This window comes from Bos taurus, chromosome 3 (assembly GCF_002263795.3).
Source record: "Bos taurus isolate L1 Dominette 01449 registration number 42190680 breed Hereford chromosome 3, ARS-UCD2.0, whole genome shotgun sequence".
Classification (NCBI taxonomy): Eukaryota; Metazoa; Chordata; class Mammalia; order Artiodactyla; family Bovidae; genus Bos; species Bos taurus.
In genome coordinates, this window is record NC_037330.1 from 83,915,019 (window position 1) to 83,936,190 (window position 21,172).

The 21,172-nt window shown below is 40.8% G+C and overlaps 1 protein-coding gene across 5 annotated transcripts in view; it reads right to left on the bottom strand.

Moving 5' to 3' along the window:
* The window catches only part of PATJ (PATJ crumbs cell polarity complex component), a 381,060-nt gene extending 359,923 nt beyond the window's left edge, over window positions 1-21,137 (bottom strand). For 4 of the 5 annotated variants that reach the window (XM_024989559.2, XM_024989560.2, XM_024989558.2 and 1 more), the window contains exon 1: window positions 21,018-21,101. The gene's annotated coding sequence lies outside the window, so the exon portion shown is untranslated. 5 annotated transcript variants of the gene reach the window in all.
* Window positions 21,138-21,172: the final 35 nt, after the last annotated feature.

The window sequence follows — 21,172 nt, forward strand, 5'->3', positions numbered from 1 at the left end:
TTCCTTTTTTTTTTAATGTTCTATGTTTTGAATGGAGTATTACTTAAACAAATGTGTACATTTATTACAATTCATTGACCTATATATTTGTTATATTTTATTGTATGTAAGTTATACTTAAAGAAAGTTAATTAAAAAAAAAAAAAGAGAGAGAGAGAGAGATCCTAGGCTGGAAAAGAACATCCAAATAACGTATAAAGAAGATACTAGAGAGACTAGGGGAAAAAATCCAAACTAGTCATCAAATGATAATCACCCAATCTGGCATTGTCCATGGATAATTTTTTTTAATTCCAATGATTTGCTCAAACTAGCCTAAAATGTAATCAAAACTCAAAAAGTTATATATACTTCCCTGGTGACTCAGGGTGGACAGTCCACCTCCTGATGCAGGGACACAGACTCAATCCCTGGGCCAGGAGGATCCCACATGCCCTGGAGTGGCTGAGCCCATGAACCACAACCACTGAGCCTGTGTTCTGGAGCCCGGGAGCCGTGCAACTTCTGAGCCCACACGCAGCAACCATTGAAGCCTGTGCGCCGCAACAAGAGAAGCCATGGCAATAAGAAGTTCTCCCACTGCAACTAGAGTAATCCCTGCTCACCACAACTAGAGAAAAGCCCGCACAACAACAAAGATTCTGCACAGCCAAAAAAAAAAAAAACCCTCAAGATTTTAGCAAACCCTTTTCTTTGTTGAAAATGGCACTTTCACAGTGGTCACTTAAACAAAACAAAACAAACCCTAGCGATCACTTTCACTGTGATACTTTCATATCACATACACTATGAAAGCTTATCACTTTCACAGTGGTACACTGTTGTAAATGAACCATCTAGGAAATATGAGTGCTACACAATCCAACTGTTCTTACATCATCTCTGAATACACTTCTGAACACAATCTTTATCTTCAAACTCAAGATCATTAAGCAAGAAAGCATATGAAAAACCAGTAAGAGATGCTTTGGGCATTGATAAAAGGTTCCTATATTCCATTCAAACATTCATTGGATTCCATGTGAATAGAACATCACAGAAAAACTTCTGATATGCTCAGCATCTCAACTATGCAGCCCTTAAAACTACCCACTGACAGGTAAATGTGAATAATGGAAGGGTAGTCACAATGTCCTTTTCTGTAGCAGCACTTAGCCCAAGAGTGGACAAGAGCAGCTTTGTGGTCATTAATACTGTACATCAACCTCTCAAAATCAAAGAAAGCAAGCTAAAACTATGAAGTGCTACTTTTTATATTAGATTGGCATTTTTTTCTAATAATAGCTTGTACCCCAGATGTCATAGAAAAACAGGTGGGAAAACAAATCTGCACAATCTTCTAGGAGAGTGACTGAGCAATATCTATCAATATATTAAATTCATATTCTCTTCTACCCAGAATATTAACTTCTGAGTGTCTCTTCTAAAGAAAGGAGAGACAAAAAGGCACACAGATGATGTACAAGCACATTTGCTGCATTGCTTTTAAACAATAAAACTCCTGGAAAAATTAAACTATCAAAATCAGTCATTAAAATAATGAATATGGTTGAAATGTACTGAAACAGGAATGAGTGGGTAATGGTTATCAGCAAGCCTGTGGCTCAATCCTTCATCGAGGGATTCCCAGATTGATGCCAGACCTCCTCCGTGCAAACAAGCTAAAAGGTTTTAATAGATAACACAGTCTCTAATTTTAAAATGTCAGGAAATACCTGATCTGTCTTAATTGATATTGTAAATAATATGAGAACATATGGATTTACAGAGCATAGCTGGCTGAAAGATGGGAGGTAATCACAAAGACATTTTCTATTTGGGGAACTAATGGAGTATAAATCTTGGGATTCCCCAACCCGAAGAGGCTTCCTTTAAGAAAATGTTTCTGTATATGTTGTTCACAACTGGTCTGGTAACCCCAAACAAAACAAAAAATAATGTGTTCCTAGGTTGAATTTTACTCGACACATTAAAAATATCAGTAAAAGTCTGTTAAAAATCGCAGTAAAAGTCTGTTAGAAATACATTTACAAGTAACGTAACATCAGTCTATGTGTAAGGAGGTATTTTAGGCATGCTGATAGGGAAATAGATGGGGAAACAGTGGAAACAGTGTCAGACTTTATTTTTCTGGGCTCCAAAATCACTACAGATGGTGACTGCAGCCATGAAATTAAAAGACACTCCTTGGAAGGAAAGTTATGACCAACCTAGATAGCATATTCAAAAGCAGAGACATTACTTTGCCAACAAAGGTCCATCTAGTCAAGGCTATGGTTTTTCCTGTGGTCATGTATGGATGTGACAGTTGGACTGTGAAGAAGGCTGAGCGCTGAAGAATTGATGCTTTTGAACTGTGGTGTTGGAGAAGACTCTTGAGAGTCCCTTGGACTGCAAGGAGATCCAACCAGTCCATTCTGAAGGAGATCAGCCCTGGGATTTCTTTGGAAGGAATGATGCTAAAGCTGAAACTCCAGTACTTTGGCTACCTCATGTGAAGAGTGGACTCATTGGAAAAGACTCTGATGCTGGGAGGGATTGGGGGCAGGAGGAGAAGGGGACAACAGAGGATGAGATGGCTGGATGGCATCACTGACTCGATGGACGTGAGTCTCAGTGAACTCCAGGAGTTGGTGTTAGACACGGAGGCCTGGCGTGCTGCGATTCATGGGGTCGCAAAGAGTCGGACACGACTGAGCGACTGATCTGATCTGATCTGATAATACGTCCTAGTATAAAAAGGTGACATTCTTTGGAAGCTATGTCTACTGGCTGGGGGCTCCTCCAGAAAGGAATTTTGTGCCTAGTTCCTGTGTTCCTCTTTCTTGCCTGTAACCTCAGAATCACGATTAAGGTTTGGTGCTGGGTAAGAGCTCTCATTCACAGGAGGGCAATTCAACCCTTTGTGTTAACACAGGAATATCAGCTAATCCATGCATGTGTGCTCAGTCACTCAGTCGTGTCTGACTCTGCAGCCCCATGAACTGTATGTAGCCCACAAGGCTCCTCTGGCCACAGAATTTTCCCGGCAAGGATACTGGAATAGCTTACTACTTCCTACTCCAGGGGATCTTCCCGACCCAAGGAATCAAAGCTTAACGCCTCCTGCATTTGCAGGCAGATTCTCTACCACTGCACCACCTAGGAAGCCCCATTATCTAATAGACACACCGAATAAGAACAACAATAAGTTTCAGAATATATGAACTATTTTCCCCTTTTTAAAGAAAATAATATATATTGGTGTATGTATTGTTTTCTAGATTTAGAAAGATAGTCAATATAATAATGATGATAAGTTATGGGAAGAAGTGAGGAAGGGGAGATAAAAAATTAGACCTACACTTTATAAATACTAGGGCTGTTTTTTAATTTAAAAAGCAATGTATTATGTTTATAACTTGAAAACTAAAAGGGACAAAATGGCTAAGGTGGCCCAATGAGATATCAAGATAGATATATAGCAAGAAAATGACAACACAATAGGATAATTATATTGTAAGGCATACACATACAATAGCAAGGGTGTGTACCATATACAAATAGATGAGGAAACAATGGAAACAGTGAGAGACTATTTGGGGGAGCTCCAAAATCACTGCAGATGGTGACTGCAGCCATGAAATTAAAAGATACTTGCTCCTTGGAAGAAAAGCTATGACAAACCTAGACAGCACATTAAAAAGCAGAAACAGGGGCAGTCCTAAGAGGGCGGATGAACAGGACAGGGAAACCACCTTCTCTCCCACAAATTCATCAAAAGAACACTTTGAACGCTGAGTAAATTCCATAAAACAACTTCTGAATACTGGCAGAGGACATCAGGCACCCAGAAAAGCAGCCCATTGTCTTCGAAAGGAGGTAGGAAAAAATATAAAAGATAAAAAGAGAGACAAAAGAGGTAGGGACAGAGATCCGTCCTGGGAAGGGAGTCTTAAAAAAGAGAGAAATTCCCAAACACCAGGAAACACTCTCACGGGCAAATCTGCGGTGAGCCTTGGAAACTCAGAGGGCAACATAACCGGGAGGAAAAATAAATAAATAATTAAAACCCACAGATTACATGCCCAACGGTAACTCCCAGCGGAGAAGCAGCGCAGATGCCCACATCCGCCACTAACAAGCGGGGGCTGGGCAGGGAGGCATGGGCTGCATTGTTTAGAGTAAGCACCGGGCCTGAATGCCCTGAGGGCAATCTGAGGAAACTAACTTGGGCTAGCAAACCAGACTGTGGGATAGCTACCACACGAAAAGCCCTAACCTAAGACACGGCCAGGCCTGCTCACAGAACAAAGGACTTAGCGGAGCTAGCCAGCTGCGGACCGGCCCATCCCCCAACGGAGACAGGCAGGCGAAGGCAGCCAGAGCTGGAAGGGGGCAATTGCGGCCCCAGAGAGGCATCATCTACCAAACTGCAAGCAGGCTTTGTTGCTAACCAAGGCTTCTTGGGATTCAGGACGGTCAATATCTGCCGGGAGGGTTGCAGCCAGAGTTCAGCTCCCCAGAACAGACACACGGCACACCTGAGAAGGTGCACTGGTTGTACACCCAGAAAACCGAGCGGCAGGAACGGGGGAGGTGATAAGTCACAGCGACCGCGCTCACCAAGCACCTGGTCACCTGAGATGCTTGGAACCGGGAAGGGTACAAAACGCAGGCCCAACAGAGTCTGCACCTTTGTGAAGCACCCAAGTACCTGAACCTGAGCGGCTTAGACCTGGGAAGTGCATACAACCCAGGGCCAGCCCCAGACAGTTCCCAGCAGAGTAACCTAGAGCCTAAGCAGTGTAGACAGGGAAAGCACACACGCTGTGAGTGGGGGCAAACCCAGTGTGGCTGAGATACTGCGAGCACACGCCAGTGTTATTTGTTTGCAGTGTTCCTCCCTCCCCACAGCACAACTGAACAAGTGAGCCTAAAAAAGTGTCCACCACCACCTCCGTGTGTCAGGGCAGAAATTAGACACTGAAGAGACCAGCAAACAGAAGAAGCTAAAACAAACAGAGGGAACCACTTTGGAAGTGACAGGTGCAATAGATTACAACCCTGTAGTTAGCACTGACTACACAGAAAGGGGCCTATAGATCTTGAGAAATACAAGCCAGATCAAGGAACTATCTGAAAATGAACTGACCCCACACTGTCCACAACAACACCAGAGAAAGTCCTAGATATATTTTTACTATTATCATTCTTTAAATTAAAAAAAAAACAATTTATTTTTAAGTCCCCTATTACTCCTTTAATTTCATTTTTATAACCTACTATTACTTTGCAAAAAAAAAAAGACCCTATTTTTTAAAGAAACTTCATATATACATATTTTATAATTTTTGTGACTTTGTTTTTTCCTTTAATATTGTATTTTTGAGAATCCAACCTCTACTCTAGATTTTTAATCTTTGCTTTTGGTATTTGTTATCAATTTTGTACCTTTAAGAACCCAATCTTCAGTACCATTTTTACTTGGGAGCGAGATTACTGGCTTGACTGCTCTCTCCCCGTCTGGACTCTCCTTTTTCTCCACCAGGTCGCCTCTATCTCCTCCCTTCACCTTCTCTTCCCTACCCAACTCTGTGATTCTCTCTGTGTGTTCCGGACTGTGGAGAACACTTAGGGAACTGATTACTGGCTGAATTTGTCTCTCTCCTTTTGATTCCCCCCTTTATCCTCCTGGCCACCTCTGTCTCCTTCCTCCCTCTTCTCTTCTCTGTACAACTCTGTGAACATCTCTGAGCGGTCCAGACTGTGGAAAGCATATAAGGAAGTGATTACTGGCTAGATTGCTCTCTCCTCTTTTGATTCCCCCGCTTCTCCTCCTGGTGACCTCTATCTCCCTCCTCCCTCTTCTCCATGTAACTCTGTGAACCTCTCTGGGTGTTCCTCACTGTGGAGAAACTTTTAATCTTTAACCTAGATGTTTTATCATCGGTGCTGTATAGATGAAGAAGTCTTGAGGCTACTGCAAGAATAAGACTGAAAACCAGAGGCAGGAGGCTTAAGTCCAAATCCTGAGAACACCAGAGAACTCCTGACTCCAGGGAATATTAATCAATAGCAGTTCATCAAACGCCCCCATACCTACACTGAAACCCAGCACCACCCAAGGGCCAACAAGTTCCAGAGCAAGACATACCACACAAATTCTCCAGCAACTCAGGAACATAGCCCTGAGCGTCAATATACAGGCTGCCCAAAGTCACACCAAACCCACTGACATCTCATAACTCATTACTGAACACGTCATTGCACTCCAGAGAGAAGAAATCCAGCTCCATCCACCAGAACACTGACACAAGCTTCCCTAACCAGGAAACCTTGACAAGCCACCGTTCCAACCCCACCCACAGCAAGGAAACTCCACAATAAAGAGAACTCCACAAACTGCCAGAATACGGAAAGGTCACCCCAAACACAGCAATATAAGCAAGATGAAGAGGCAGAGAAATACCCAGCAGGTAAAGGAATAGGATAAATGCCCACCAAACCAAACAAAAGAGGAAGAGATGGGGAATCTACCTGATAAAGAATTCTGAATAATGATAGTGAAAATGATCCAAAATCTTGAAAACAAAATGGAGTTACAGATAAATAGCCTGGAGACAAGGATTGAGAAGATGAAAGAAAGGCTTAATAAGGACCTAGAAGAAATAAAAAAGAGTCAATATATAATGAATAATGCAATAAACGAGATCAAAAACACTCTGGAGGGAACCAACAGTAGAATAATGGAGGCAGAAGATAGGATAACTGAGGTAGAAGATAGAATGGTAGAAATAAATGAAAGAGAGGAACAAAGAAAAACAAATTAAAAGAAATGAGGACAATCTCAGAGACCTCTGGAACAATGTTAAACGCCCCAAAATTTGAATCATAGGAGTCCCAGAAGAAGAAGACAAAAAGAAAGACCATGAGAAAATACTTAAGGAGATAATAGTTGAAAACTTCCCTAAAATGGGGAAGGAAATAATCACCCAAGTCCAAGAAACCCAGAGAGTCCCAAACAGGATAAACCCAAGGCAAAACACCCCAAGACACATATTAATCAAATTAACAAAGATCAAACACAAAGAACAAATATTAAAAAGCAGCAAGGGAAAAACAACAAATAACACACAAGGGGATTCCCATAAGGATAACAGCTGATCTTTCAATGGAAACTCTTCAGGCCAGGAGGGAATGGCAGGACATACTTAAAGTGATGAAAGAAAATAACCTACAGCCCAGATTACTGTATCCAGCAAGGATCTCATTCAAATATGAAGGAGAAATCAAAAGCTTTACAGATAAGCAAAAGCTGAGAGAACTCAGCACCACCAAACCAGCTCTCCAACAAATGCTCAAGGATCTTCTCTAGACAGGAAACACAGAAAGGGTGTATAAACTCAAACCCAAACAATAAAGTAAATGGCAATGGGATCATACTTATCAATAATTACCTTAAATGTAAATGGGTTGAATGCCCCAACCAAAAGACAGAGACTGGCTGAACGGATATGAAAACAAGACCCCTATATATGTTGTTTACAAGAGACCCACCTTGAAACCAGGGACACATACAGATTGAAAGTGAAGGGCTGGAAAAAGATATTTCATGCAAATAGAGACCAAAAGAAAGCAGGAGTAGCAATACTCGTATCAGATAAAATAGACTTTAAAACAAAGGCTGTGAAAAGAGACAAAGAAGGACACTACATAATGATAAAGGATCAATCCAAGAAGAAGATATAACAATTATAAATATATATGCACCCAACATAGGAGCACCTCAATATGTAAGACAAATGCTAACAAGTATGAAAGGGGAAATTAACAATAACACAATAATAGTGGGAGACTTTAATACCCCACTCACACCTATGGATAGATCAACTAAACAGAAAATTAACAAGGAAACACAAACTTTAAATGATACAATAGACCAGTTAGACCTAATTGATATCTATAGGACATTTCACTCCAAAACAATGAATTTCACCTTTTTCTCAAGCACACAGAACCTTCTCCAGGATAGATCACACCCTGGGCCATAAATCTAGCCTTGGTAAGTTCAAAACAATTGAAATAATTCCAAGCATCTTTTCTGACCACAATGCAGTAAGATTAGATCTCAATTACAGGGAAAAAACTATTAAAAATTCCAGCATATGGAGGCTGAACAACATGCTTCTGAATAACCAACAAATCACAGAAGAAATCAAAAAAGAAATCAAAATATGCATAGAAACGAATGAAAATGAAAACACAACAACCCAAAACCTGTGGGACACTGAAAAGCAGTGCTAAGGGGAAGGTTCATAGCAATACAGGCATACCTCAAGAAACAAGAAAAAAGTCAAATAAATAACCTAACTCTACACCTAAAGCAACTAGAAAAGGAAGAAATGAAGAACCCCAGGGTTAGTAGAAGGAAAGAAATCTTAAAAATTAGGGCACAAATAAAAGAGACCATAGCAAAAATTAACAAAGCCAAAAGCTGGTTCTTTGAGAAGATAAGTAAAATTGACAAACCATTAGCCAGACTCATTAGGAAACAAAGGGAGAAAAATCAAATCAATAAAATTAGAAATGAAAATGGAGAGATCACAACAGACAACACAGAAATACAAAGGATCATAAGAGACTACTATCAGCAACTATATGCCAATAAAATGGACAACTTGGAAGAAATGGACAAATTCTTAGAAAAGTACAACTTTCCAAACTGAACCAGGAAGAAATAGAAAATCCTAACAGACCCATCACAAGCACAAAAATTGAAACTGCAATAAAAAATCTTCCAGCAAACAAAAGCCCAGGACCAGAGGGCTTCACAGCTGAATTCTACCAAAAATTTAGAGAAAAGCTAACACCTATCCTACTCAAACTCTTCCATAAAATTGCAGAGGAAGGTAAACTTCCAAACTCATTCTATGAGGCCACCATCACCCTAATACCAAAACCTGACAAAGATCCCACCAAAAAAGAAAACTACAGGCCAATATCACTGATGAACATAGAGCAAAAATCCTTAACAAAATTCTAGCAAACAGAATCCAACAACATATTAAAAAGATCATACATCATGACCAAGTGGGCTTTATCCCAGGGATGCAAGATTCTTCAATATCCACAAATCAATCAATGTAATACACCACATTAACAAATTGAAAAATAAAAGCCATATGATTATCTCAATAGACGCAGGGAAAGCCTTTGACAAAATTCAACATCCATTTATGATAAAAACCCTCCAGAAAGCAGGAATAGAAGGAACATACCTCAATATAATAAAAGCTATATATGACAAACCCACAGAAAATATTATCCTCAATGGTGAAAAATTGAAAGCATTTCCCCTAAAGTCAGGAACAAGACAAGGGTGCCCACTCTCACCACTACTATTCAACATAGTTTTGGAAGTTTTGGCCACAGCAATCAGAGCAGAAAAAGAAATAAAAGGAATCCAAATTGGAACAGAAGAAGTAAAACTCTCACTGTTTGCAGATGATATGATCCTCTACATAGAAAACCCTAAAGAGTCCACTAGAAAACTACTAGAGCTAATCAATGAATATAGTAAAGTTGCAGGATATAAAATCAACACACAGAAATCCCTTGCATTCCTATACAATAATAATGAGAAAATAGAGAAATTAAGGAAACAATTCCATTCACCATTGCAACAAAAAGAATAAAATACTTAGGAATATATCTACCTAAAGAAACAAAAGACCTATATATAGAAAACTATAAAACACTGGTGAAAGAAATCGAAGAGGAGACTAATAGATGGAGAAATATACCGTGTTCATGGATCGGAAGAATCACTATAGTGAAAATGAGTATACTACTCAAAGCAATCTATAGATTCAACGCAATCCCTATCAAGCTACCAAAGGTATTTTTCACAGAGCTAGAACAAATAATTTCACAATTTGTATGGAAATACAAAAAACCTTGAACAGCCAAAGCAATCTTGAGAAAGAAGAATGGAACTGGAGGAATCAACCTGCCTGACTTCAGGCTCTATTACAAAGCCGCAGTCATCAAGACAGTATGGTACTGGCACAAAGACAGAAATATAGATCAATGGAACAAAATAGAAAGCCCAGAGATAAATCCACGCACCTATGGACACCTTGTCTTTGACAAAGGAGGCAAGAATATACAATGGAGAAAAGACAATCTCTTTAACAAGTGGTGCTGGGAAAACTGGTCAACAACTTGTAAAAGAATGAAACTAGATCACTTTCTAATACCATACACAAAAATAAACTCAAAATGGATTAAAGATCTAAACATAAGACCAGAAACTATAAAACTCCTAGAGGAGAACATAGGCAAAACACTCTCCGACATAAATCACAGCAGGATCTTCTATGACCCACCTCCCAGAATACTGGAAGTAAAAGCAAAAATAAACAAATAGTACCTAGTTAAAATTAAAAGCTTCTGCACAACAAAGGAAACTAGAAGCAAGGTGAAAAGACAACCTTCAGAATGGGAGAAAACAATAGCAAATGAAGCAACTGACAAACAATTAACCTCAAAAATATACAAGCAACTCCTACAGCTCAATTCCAGAAAAATGAAAGACCCAATTAAAAAATGGGCCAAAGAACTAAACAGATATTTCTCCAAAGAAGACATACAGATGGCTAATAAACACATGAAAAGATGCTCAACATCATTCATTATCAGAGAAATGTAAATCAAAACTACAATAAGGTACCACTTCACACCAGTCAGAATGGCTGCTATTCAAAAGTCTACAAGCAATAAATGCTTGAGAGGGTGTGAGAAAAGGGAACCCTCTTACACTGTTGGTGGGAATGCAAACTAGTACAGCCACTATGGAGAACAGTGTGGAGATTCCTTAAAAACTGGAAATAGAACTGACATACAACCCAGCAATCCCACTGGGCATACACACCGAGGAAACCAGAATTGAAAGAAACACATGTACCCCAATGTTCATCATAGCATTGTTTATAATAGCCAGGACATGGAAGCAACCTAGATGTCCATCAGCAGACGAATGGATAAGAAAGCTGTGGTACATATACACAATGGAGTATTACTCAGCCATTAAAAAGAATACATTTGAATCAGTTCTAATGAGGTGGTTGAAACTGGAGCCTATTATACAGAGTGAAGTAAGCCAGAAATAAAAACATCAATACAGTGTAATAACACATATATATGGAATTTAGAAAGATAGTAACAATAACCCTGTATGCAAGACAGCAAAAGAGACACAGATGTATAGAACAGTCTTTTGGACTCTGTGGGAGAAGGTGAGGATGGAATGATTTGGGAGAATGGCATTGAAACATGTATATTATCATATGTGAAATGAATTGCCAGTCCAGGTTCAATGCATGATACAGGATGCTCGGGGCTGGTGCACTAGGATGACCCAGAAGGATGGGATGGAGAAGGAGGTGGGAGGGGGGTTCAGGATGGGGAACACATGTACACCCGTGGTGGATTCATGTCAATGTATGGCAAAACCAATACAATATTGTAAAGTAAAAAAAAAAAAAAAAAACACAGCAGAGACATTACTTTACCAACAAAGGTCCATCTAGTCAAAGCTATGGTTTTTCCAGTTGTCATGTATGGATGTGAGAGTTGGACTATAAAGAAAGCTGAGCACAGAAGAATTGATGCTTTGGGACTGTGGTGTTGGAGAAGACTCTTGAGAGTCCCTTGGACTGCAAGGAGATCCAACCAGTCAATCCTAAAGGAAATCAGTCCTGAATATTCATTGGAAGGACTGATGCTGAAGCTGAAACTCCAATACTTTGGTCACCTGATGCAAAGAACTGACTCATTGGAAAAGACCCTGATGCTGGGAAAGATTGAAGGTGGGAAGAGAAGCAGACAACAGAGGGTGAGGTGGTTGGATGATATCACCGACGCAATGGCCATGAGTTTGAGTAGGCTCTGGGAGTTGGTGACGGACAGGGAAGCCTGGTGTGCTGCAGTCCACAGGGTTGCGAAGAGTCAGACATGACTGAGCAACTGAACTGAACTGGACCATATGCTCAGAGAAATCATAAAAGGAGAGTGACTTCCCTGCCCATGGAAGTTTGGGAATGCTGGAATGAGAACACACCAGAGACCTCTCTCAGAAAAAGAATGCAGTATAAAAGCAGAGTGACGATTTGTCCTCATTTGCCTAAAACAGTCTCAGATTACTCGGCATCTTTATTAATAGCAGTCCATTTCATTCTCAGAAGGGTTCCAGTTTGAATGACATATAGGGTACCCTGAGTTAAGGACTTCTTAAATTTTAGTGAGCCTCAGGATCACCCTGAGGGATTGCTAAAACACAAATTGTAGGATCCACTCCTAGTGTTTCTGATCCTGTATGTCTAAGCCAAGTCCTGAGAATCTGCATATCTAACAAAGTTCCCCTGTAATCCTAGTGCAGCTAGTCTAGAGACCACAATCAGAGAATTACCACATGCAGGTATAAAAGTGCATGACTCTCAGTGAGACTAGTAACTAGCTCTAAATGTACTACTATAAGGTCTCTAAAGGCAGCAGAAAGGGCAAAAAAGTAATTCAGACCAGTGTTACTACACATGTAGACCGTGGATTGATGCTTCACCCACAGAGATAAGCACCAAAACTGATACTTAAGCATTTAGAAACCATGGAATGTGGCAGTCGTGTAGGTCTATTGAATTTAGTAATAAAAAACACAGCTTACATTGTGTTTATTTTTCTAATTTCCTTTTTCTAACAATTCATTTTTCTAATAATTTCATAAAAATGTCAGTCCTTGAAAGACTAAGGGAGGGGAAACCTAATCTTCCATCAGAGTTTGAGAAGCACTGGTTCAGACAGACTATTTTGAGAGGGTCCTTGTAAATTATGCTAAGTAGACTACTCTTTATCCTGTGAGCAGCAGGAAGCAATCAAAGGCTTTTAAGTAGGGAAATATTGAGTCCAGATTTCTATTTAAAAAGGTAATTCTGGTAACAAGATAGATTAGTGGTCTTCAAACTTTTTGAAACACACATTCCCATCAGTTAAAAATATGTTGACCACTCCCCTTACCATCATTATAAACATATATTACTATATTTACATATTATATGTGTTTTAAAATATACATAAAATAGAAGCACCATGAGAGTAAAGAAAAAATAAAAAGCAAAATTTTATTGTCCTTTTTTACTCTCTCAAAAGATCTTCCTGCACATTCTGAAAAGCATGGTGGTCAATATCTTTCAGTAAGGATTCAGGTTAGAACCTGGTCAGCCATCTAATCCTACGACTCATATTTATTAAAAGCTCAACTATGTCCACAGAACATACCTGGATAATTACCACAACTTCATGATGTTACATAATATCTAGGGAAGGGCACTAGGGCTTTCAGAGTATATGAGGCCAGAAGGAAGAAATGCAATAACTGTATAACTGACCATCCAGGAAGTAGCATGTACACTAAACGGAACCCATGTTTCATTCATTTTATGGTCGTAGGAAATCTTTGGCCAAAGAATTTTGACCTATTTGGCCTGGCAGAGAAACTGACAGGGTTTACAGCAAGGAATTTCAAGTTTGTTTAGGCATGGTAAAGCTGAGTCTACCTTGTGGTAGACAGGCTACCTACAATGGGTCAGAGGCCAGGCTTTAAAATGCCACAGAGTGCTGCTTTCCTCAGAGCTGCACAGACTCCAGAGAACCAGTAGTCTATTATGTTTAACAGCTTCCACTCCATCATTGATCAAGAGAGTTTGTGCCATGAATTTTTCATGTCTGGTTCACTGTGGGATTTGATTGAAGGAAATTATTATAATATTGTGGCTTTTCAAAAATACCCATGCCCTTAGCCATTACCAATTAATGCAATATTTGAGAAAAACTGCTGCAGAGTTAGAAATTTAATTTGATTTAAATTTCTAGGTGGAGGGAACTTATTGAAAAGATTTATTAACTGCCTTAGTTCAAGAATGTAGGCCAATTAAGGACCCTGAGAAACATACTCTGCAGATTCCCAGTAGCACACAAGACTGTAGCTTCTTTCTTAAATTGAGCAAGATATCTCATGTCTTGAAAATTTGGTTTAACAAGACATCTTATACTTTTACCTCAAAAAAATGAAAGAAAAAATCACTGGCAACCATTATAGGGAGGGACAGGTAGTCAGCCTTTTACTACAGGTGTGAATTGGGCATATTACAGCTAGACTGCATGTTACTCTTCAATGGCAATTCCCCAGAGCTCAAGGAAACTGGGGACTCTGAACAATCTAAATGCTATTAACTACAGATGAAGTCACGATTTCAGAAATTATTCAAAAATTGGAATACATGAGCAACTTTAAATTTCTATTGCTTCCTTAGCAGAGCAAAGCTCAAGTTGTGTCTAGTTGCCATGGCCATGTCTTCAAAGCTCAGCATTTATGAGGTATTGATTAAATGGAAAACAAACTCTCCTTTTCAGGGAGTAACAATGGCTCTTCACTCAAACTACAGATAAACACATCTGCTGTCATCCTAATGTAGAGTCGAGACAGGTCTCCTAGCCTGCATCCCTATCAAACAGCAAAGTATCTTCTAAACTCCTTAGATGTTTAAAAAAAATAAATAAATAGTATGTTTTTGGCTGCCATCAAAACACCATACTCCTGGAATTTTGGAAACAGATATATATAAATTCTAAAATGAGCCTGATATTTCAGGGCGATGTGCCTAAGCCACAGGCAATGTTCAAGTCTACTTAATACTGGACATTTAGGAGGACATGTTGAAGTCAAAGCTGAAAGATTCCATGTAAAACTCAGAATCAGAACTGAAAATTAAGTCAGTTTATCAGAATAATTCAATTAGATAAATACTAACTTTTCTTATTAAACAATTCATAATTAACCAAAGCATATCAGTTTCTGCCTATAACTTGTCCACTGTGTATAAACAAAGTTAAACTGTTTTATGATGTGCTCTTTTTTCCTGTTGGTGGCAGTTTTTTTCCAATGATCAGCAAAAAAAAAATTATGAACTGGGCAATTTTCACTTATGGATCTCTGGTGTGTAGCCAGTCACTCTGAAAGAACCAGGCATTCACACTCCTCGTTAATGGCTAGTTTCCACCTCAAATATTCTGTTCAGTTCTTCCCACATTGCAGACTGTATGCCCTTAATCTCTCCCAGAAACACAGTCATGCCACTTTTGGGATGTTTGTGATACTCAAAACAATCCGAACAAATTGCAAAATAGGCCAAATTATTCCCTGGTGGCTCAGAAGGTATCCACCTGCAACGTGGGAGACCTGGGTTCGAACTCTTGGTTGGGAAGATCTCCTGGAGGAGGGCATGGCAACCCACTCCAGTATTCTCGCCTGGAGACTCCCCATGTCCAGAGGACCCTGGCAGGCTACAGTCCATGGGGTCGAAAAAAGGACACAACTGAGTGACTAAGCACTTGCTTTAGACACCTTTCCCACTAATGTTCACCCTTCTCTTGACCTTTTCCCAAAATCCATTTCATCTGGCATTAAATCATGTAACCAGTTTTTGGGTGCCTACTATGTACACTGCAGGATCATTCTGTATAACATCTCATTTATCTTAACAATATATCATCTTTTTGCAAATGTAGAAAAGATCTTATAATTTCAAAAACTAAGGGGGAAAGCACTTTGAAATGGTAATGACAGGAAGACTGCAACTGCCACTGAGTGGAATTAATTTCACTTTGTGGGGAGGGAAGGTCAACTGCTAAAGACTTTTTCAGCAACTAACTACTTTAAAAACGAGAGTCAGAGATTTCAAATTTTCAATAGGGAGGGAATGAACATTTGTAAACTTGACCATCAACATCTACTTACTTCATCTTCCTCTCCTACCACACTCCATCCTGAAGCTTCAAGTTCCAGAAAATAATACAGTGAGGGACTGCCTTTCCCATTGCAGAAGCCTTACCCAGGCTGTTATCAACGTCATGCCTATCAATTAAGGGCTAAAGTTAAATGAAAACAGGTCTGTCTGTCCTTGAAATGCTGCACACCTGGGCTTCAAAGCTATCTACTAACCAGACACGTGCACAGCATCGAAGCAAAGGGCAACACTGGTTTGGTTTGTTCTTTTAAGAGTAAGATCAATATTAGAGAATGCTTATTTCACAGAGATTTTACTAACTTCATTTAACCACAAGGCAGCTTCACAAAGGCATGCAATCAATATAGAGACAATTCAAATCTGAAATTCTTAAAACACAAACTACCTTTGCTTACAATATTATTGGGTGGCAGAGTTTTAAACTATACAAATGGCAATTATACTATATGTTTATCCTTCAGCTTTATCTAATTTTACATTTTTAAGATTTAGTCATGATGATATACAAACTCCTTTTCATTCACTGTAACTACATGATTAGTAGGAATTCATGATTCATTCACCTAATCTCCTGTTGAGCATTCCCTACTGGTCACTAATACAAACAAGGGATTAGAACTAAATATCTCTTTTGATAACCAACTTTTTTCCAGATGATTCAATAATCAATTCTCAAAATACAGGAGAATCTATAGTTTACAAGCTTTGAAATCATAGAGACCTGGGTTCCATTCCTGGAACCAGCTCTGTGTTCTTGTGGCCAATTGCTTAAATTTTCCTATATTTTAACTTCCTTATTTATAAAGTAATTAATAAAAGTATTTAATATTTATAGTTGGATGGACTAAATAAGAGTTATAAAGCAGCCTGAATGCAGTGAACATTCAACAAACGGTGGCTACCTGGTGGCTCAGCAGTAAAGAATTCACCTGCAACGCAGGAGACACCCAGGTATCTTCCTGGGTCGGGAAGATACCCTGGAGGGCCTGACAACCCACTACAGTATTCTTGCCTAGAGAGTCTCATATACAGAGGAGCCTGGCAAGCTACAGTCCACAGGTTTACAAAGAGTCAGACTGAAGCAACTGAGCATACGCTATTATTATTATTAACATCTCTTTTCAGTCAAAATTATCGAAGCTATTTGGGGGCTTCAAAAAAACAAGTAATTGTTTTAGCTGCAATTTTTCTTCTGTAGTCAATAGTAGTTGTTTCTCAAAAAACTAAACAAAAAATTTCACCAATGCAATGAATACAAGGGAGGTGGGAGTGGGGAGGCCTAAATTTGGGAGTTTAAAAAAATCAATTTATAAATCAAAATGTAAGGGTTTCAGTAAACCAAACCCTCTTAAGAATAAACATATATTGAATCCTAACCCACTGCTATTCAATAGAAATATAGTGTGAGCCACATATGTAATTTGAAATTTTTCTAGTAGCCACATGTTAAGCAAAAAGAAACAAGTAAAATTAATCTAAATAACATATTTAATTATCCTTTTGTTGTCATTTAGTTGCTAAGTCATGTCTGACTCTTTGCAACTTCATGGACTGTAGCCCGCCAGGCTCCTCTGTCCATGGGATTTCCCAGGCAAGAATACTGGAGTGGGTTGCCATTTCCTTCTCCAGGGGATTTTAATTATTCTAATATATATAAATTATCATTTAAATATGTAAATAATGTTAAAACTAAGGTATTTAGGTTTTTACATTGTCTTCAAAATTTGATGTCTATTTATACTTACAGTCTATTTATATATTTCAACCCCAACTAGCCCTATTTCAAGTGCTTAGTCACAAAAGCAAGCGGCTAACCAGGCTGTCAGGGCAGTTTTAAACTAGGCTTTTTCAGAAAGATCTCTGTATAGTGTTTTTAGCAAAAACTTTCATCAGCTAATACAGCCTCAACACCTTTTATCAAAGTAACTGTCAGAATGAGGGAGCATTCCTCGTGGCTCAGCAGTAAAGAATCCACCTGCAATGTGGGAGACGGGGGTTCGATCCCTGGGTTGGGAAGATCCCCCAGAAGAAAGAATGGCAACCCATTCCAGCATTCTTGCCAGGAAAATCCCACGGACAGAGGAGCCTGGCGGGCTTCAGTCCATTGGGTGGCAAAGGGTTGGACATGACCAAAGCACTGAGCAGAGCAGATCAGAATGAAACCACTTTAAAACTAGAGTTCCTCCCAGTAAAAACAATAAACTCCTTCATTCTATCAGAAGCCAACATCTCAGTGGATGAGCAAAAAGCAGGAGAAGAATGTCTTACAGTTTACAAGACACATTCTTGAACATTATTTTATTTCAACCTCCCCAAACTCAGTGTGGTATATTATTTACAAATGGGAAAACAGGGGTAGAGTCGAGTGACTTGTCAAGAGTTATATGGTAGGTGGACTTAATTCACTGTCTACAAACTCTGCAGGCTACACAGATGTGCAAACGCAAAAACTAAGCAGGCCTTTTTCATTTTTTTCTCTCCATTAGCATCAGAACCTAGAATGAATGCTTTTTAAAAAGGCATCCAAATCTACTCAAAAACATCTGAATTGGGCAGGGGTGGGGAGGGGGGGTTACGGCAAACAGCAATAGTCAAGCGATCTCAAAAATTAAGGTGGAGAGATCAGCCCTGGGATTTCCTTGGAGGGAATGATGCTGAAGCTGAAACTCCAGTACTTTGGCCACCTCATTCGAAGAGTTGACTCATTGGAAAAGACTCTGATGCTGGGAGGGATTGGGGGCAGGAGGAGAAGGGGACGACTGAGGATGAGATGGCTGGATGGCATCACTGACTCGATGGACCTGAGTCTGAGTGAACTCCGGGAGTTGGTGATGGACAGGGAGGCCTGGCGTGCTGCGATTCATGGGGTCGCAAAGAGTCTGACACAACTGAGCGACTGAACTGAACTGAACTGAGACCTGTTTCTCCCCACTCCAGTACTCTTGCCTGAAAAATCCCAGGGACAGAGGAGCCTGGTGGGCTGCAGTCCATGGGGTCACTAAGAGTAGGACACGACTGAGTGACTTCATTTTCACTTTTCACTTTCATGTATTGGAGAAGGAAATGGCAACCCACTCCAGGGTTCTTGCCTGGAGAATCCCAGGGACCAGGGAGCCGGGTGGGCTGCCATCTATGGGGTCGCACAGAGTCAGACATGACTGAAGCGACTTAGCAGCAGCAGCAGCAGCAGACCTGTTTCTCAAAAAGTTTATTCTAATACCAAGGTGAGCAAAATCTTGAGTAAACAAATGAAACCCACTTTAGTTTCCCCAACCTAATGTATTTTTGTTAAAGTTTAACAAAGCAGAGATAGACTGCTTGATTGTTTAATTATTAAGTGCTCTTAAATACAAATGCAATTACAAGGATTACTGAATGCTGAGCCACTGTCTAAAAATCACGAGGTTCTAAAAGGTAAATTCATCATGGGAAAATACACAGATTTTTCTTTTAAAGAATACTCATTGAAAGGCAAGATACCATAATGTTATCAGTGGTTACTTTCAATGGTAGGTGTGTTTGTGTGTGCTTTTAGTTCCTTTCCTGAAAATTATCTCCATTTTTTCTACAACAACTACATTAACTTTATAGTTATAAACTATGAACTATAAGGGGCTTCCCTTGTGGCTCAGCTGGTAAAGAATCCACCTGCAATGCGGGAGACCTGGGTTCAATCCCTGGGTTGGGAAGATCCCCTGGATAAGGGAAAGACTGCCCAGGATTCTGGCCTGGACATGAGAGTGACTTTCACTTTCACTTTCATAGTTATAAAAACTATTGCTACAGGACCAGAACTTATTAAAGCACCTTTAAACACAAATGAGGGCTTAATATAATTTATTTCCAACTTTAAACACAGCCATTATTCTGATATACCAAGCTCACCTTATGCAACCCTTAATAGGATCTCAATTAGAGAAGCGCAAATTTCCTTAGAACACAATTTATAAACTCTATATGTAAAGAACCATCCAGTTCTCTTACTTATTAATTTTCTTATTATTTTAAATTTTAAACAATCCTTATGAAGATCACTTGGGGCCTAGAAACAAATTCACTATAGCTAAAAGTCGGTACCTCGCCTAACTTTTTCAGATGCTGCAAAACGAACCGATATGAGTTTTTACCTTCACTCCTCCCTAGCTTTACCTTTCAAAAGCTTTGAGCAAATAAACTGACAGACCAGTAGGATCTTAGACTGCCTACAAGTGGTACTAACATACTCGGTGTAACAGACGTCTTTATTTTCCAGGTCTCCAGAAGTCTTCTCAGCTCTTTTAAGAAACATTTGTTTATTGCACACCTACCAATGGCCAGACTCTGAAAGCAGCTGAGAAGGTCCTTAAAGGCCACCCTCTCAATCGCGCAGACAAACCAGTAAACAACTAATTCAAATCCAAAGTGATAAGAACCATCTGGAGATATGACAAACTGCCAAGACAACACTTCAGGGGGAGATTAATTCGGCCTGCTAGGTGTCCCTGGAGGGTTGAGATACTTGTAGGAGGTAGGGGGAAAGAATGTGAATATGCTTTCCTGAGCTTGACTTAGAGCAGGAGTCCTGCGATTTCCCCAAAGGCTGGAGGCACAGCGCTCTCCGCCTGGTCCTCCCCATTTAAAGAGTGAAGCTAGCAGAACCTAGGCCTGACCGTCGGCCTAGGAAGTCGGCTACGTGACCACCAGCAACCAGATGGGGACTTGGGCACCCCGTCCTCCGGGACCTCGAGCAGGCCACCACCTGTTCACTCCTTTCACCGTCACCAGTTGGGGCGACTCTGCCCAGCTCTGGGGGCGAAGCGCAGGCACCCATCTGGGTGCAAAATTTGATCCCGGCCTCTCCCGGTACAGACCAGGGCCGAGATTTGAGGGCCGCCAGGGCGGGGCGGGGCGGCTGCGCGGCCCGCGGCCTCCGGCGAGTCCGGCACCGAGGGGCGGGGATCACGGTGGGGTCCCAGTGCCCCACGCAGGAGGACGGCACCCCGTGCCCTCCGCGGTCTTGGCCGAGCGCCCAGCGGCGCCCAGGGTCTCCCGTGCCCACTCTTCCCGGACGACTGACGGAGAGCGCGCCGGGACGGGGGAGGAGGCTCCGGACGCGGGGAGAGCGGCCCCGTCCGGTTCGAGGCGCGGGGTCCCCGCGGCGCAGCGCGCGCCTGCCCGGCTGGCCCCCCGCTTTACCTGATCCGGCGGAGGCGCCGGTGGGAGCCCGGAGCTGGCAGGCGGGCAGGTTCGGCGTCAGCCCTCCCTCACCTGGGCGGAAGTGAGAAGCCCAGGGCGACCGCGCCTCACCTGGCAGGCCCTCCCCTCTCTCCTACCCTCCCCGGCCGGGGCGG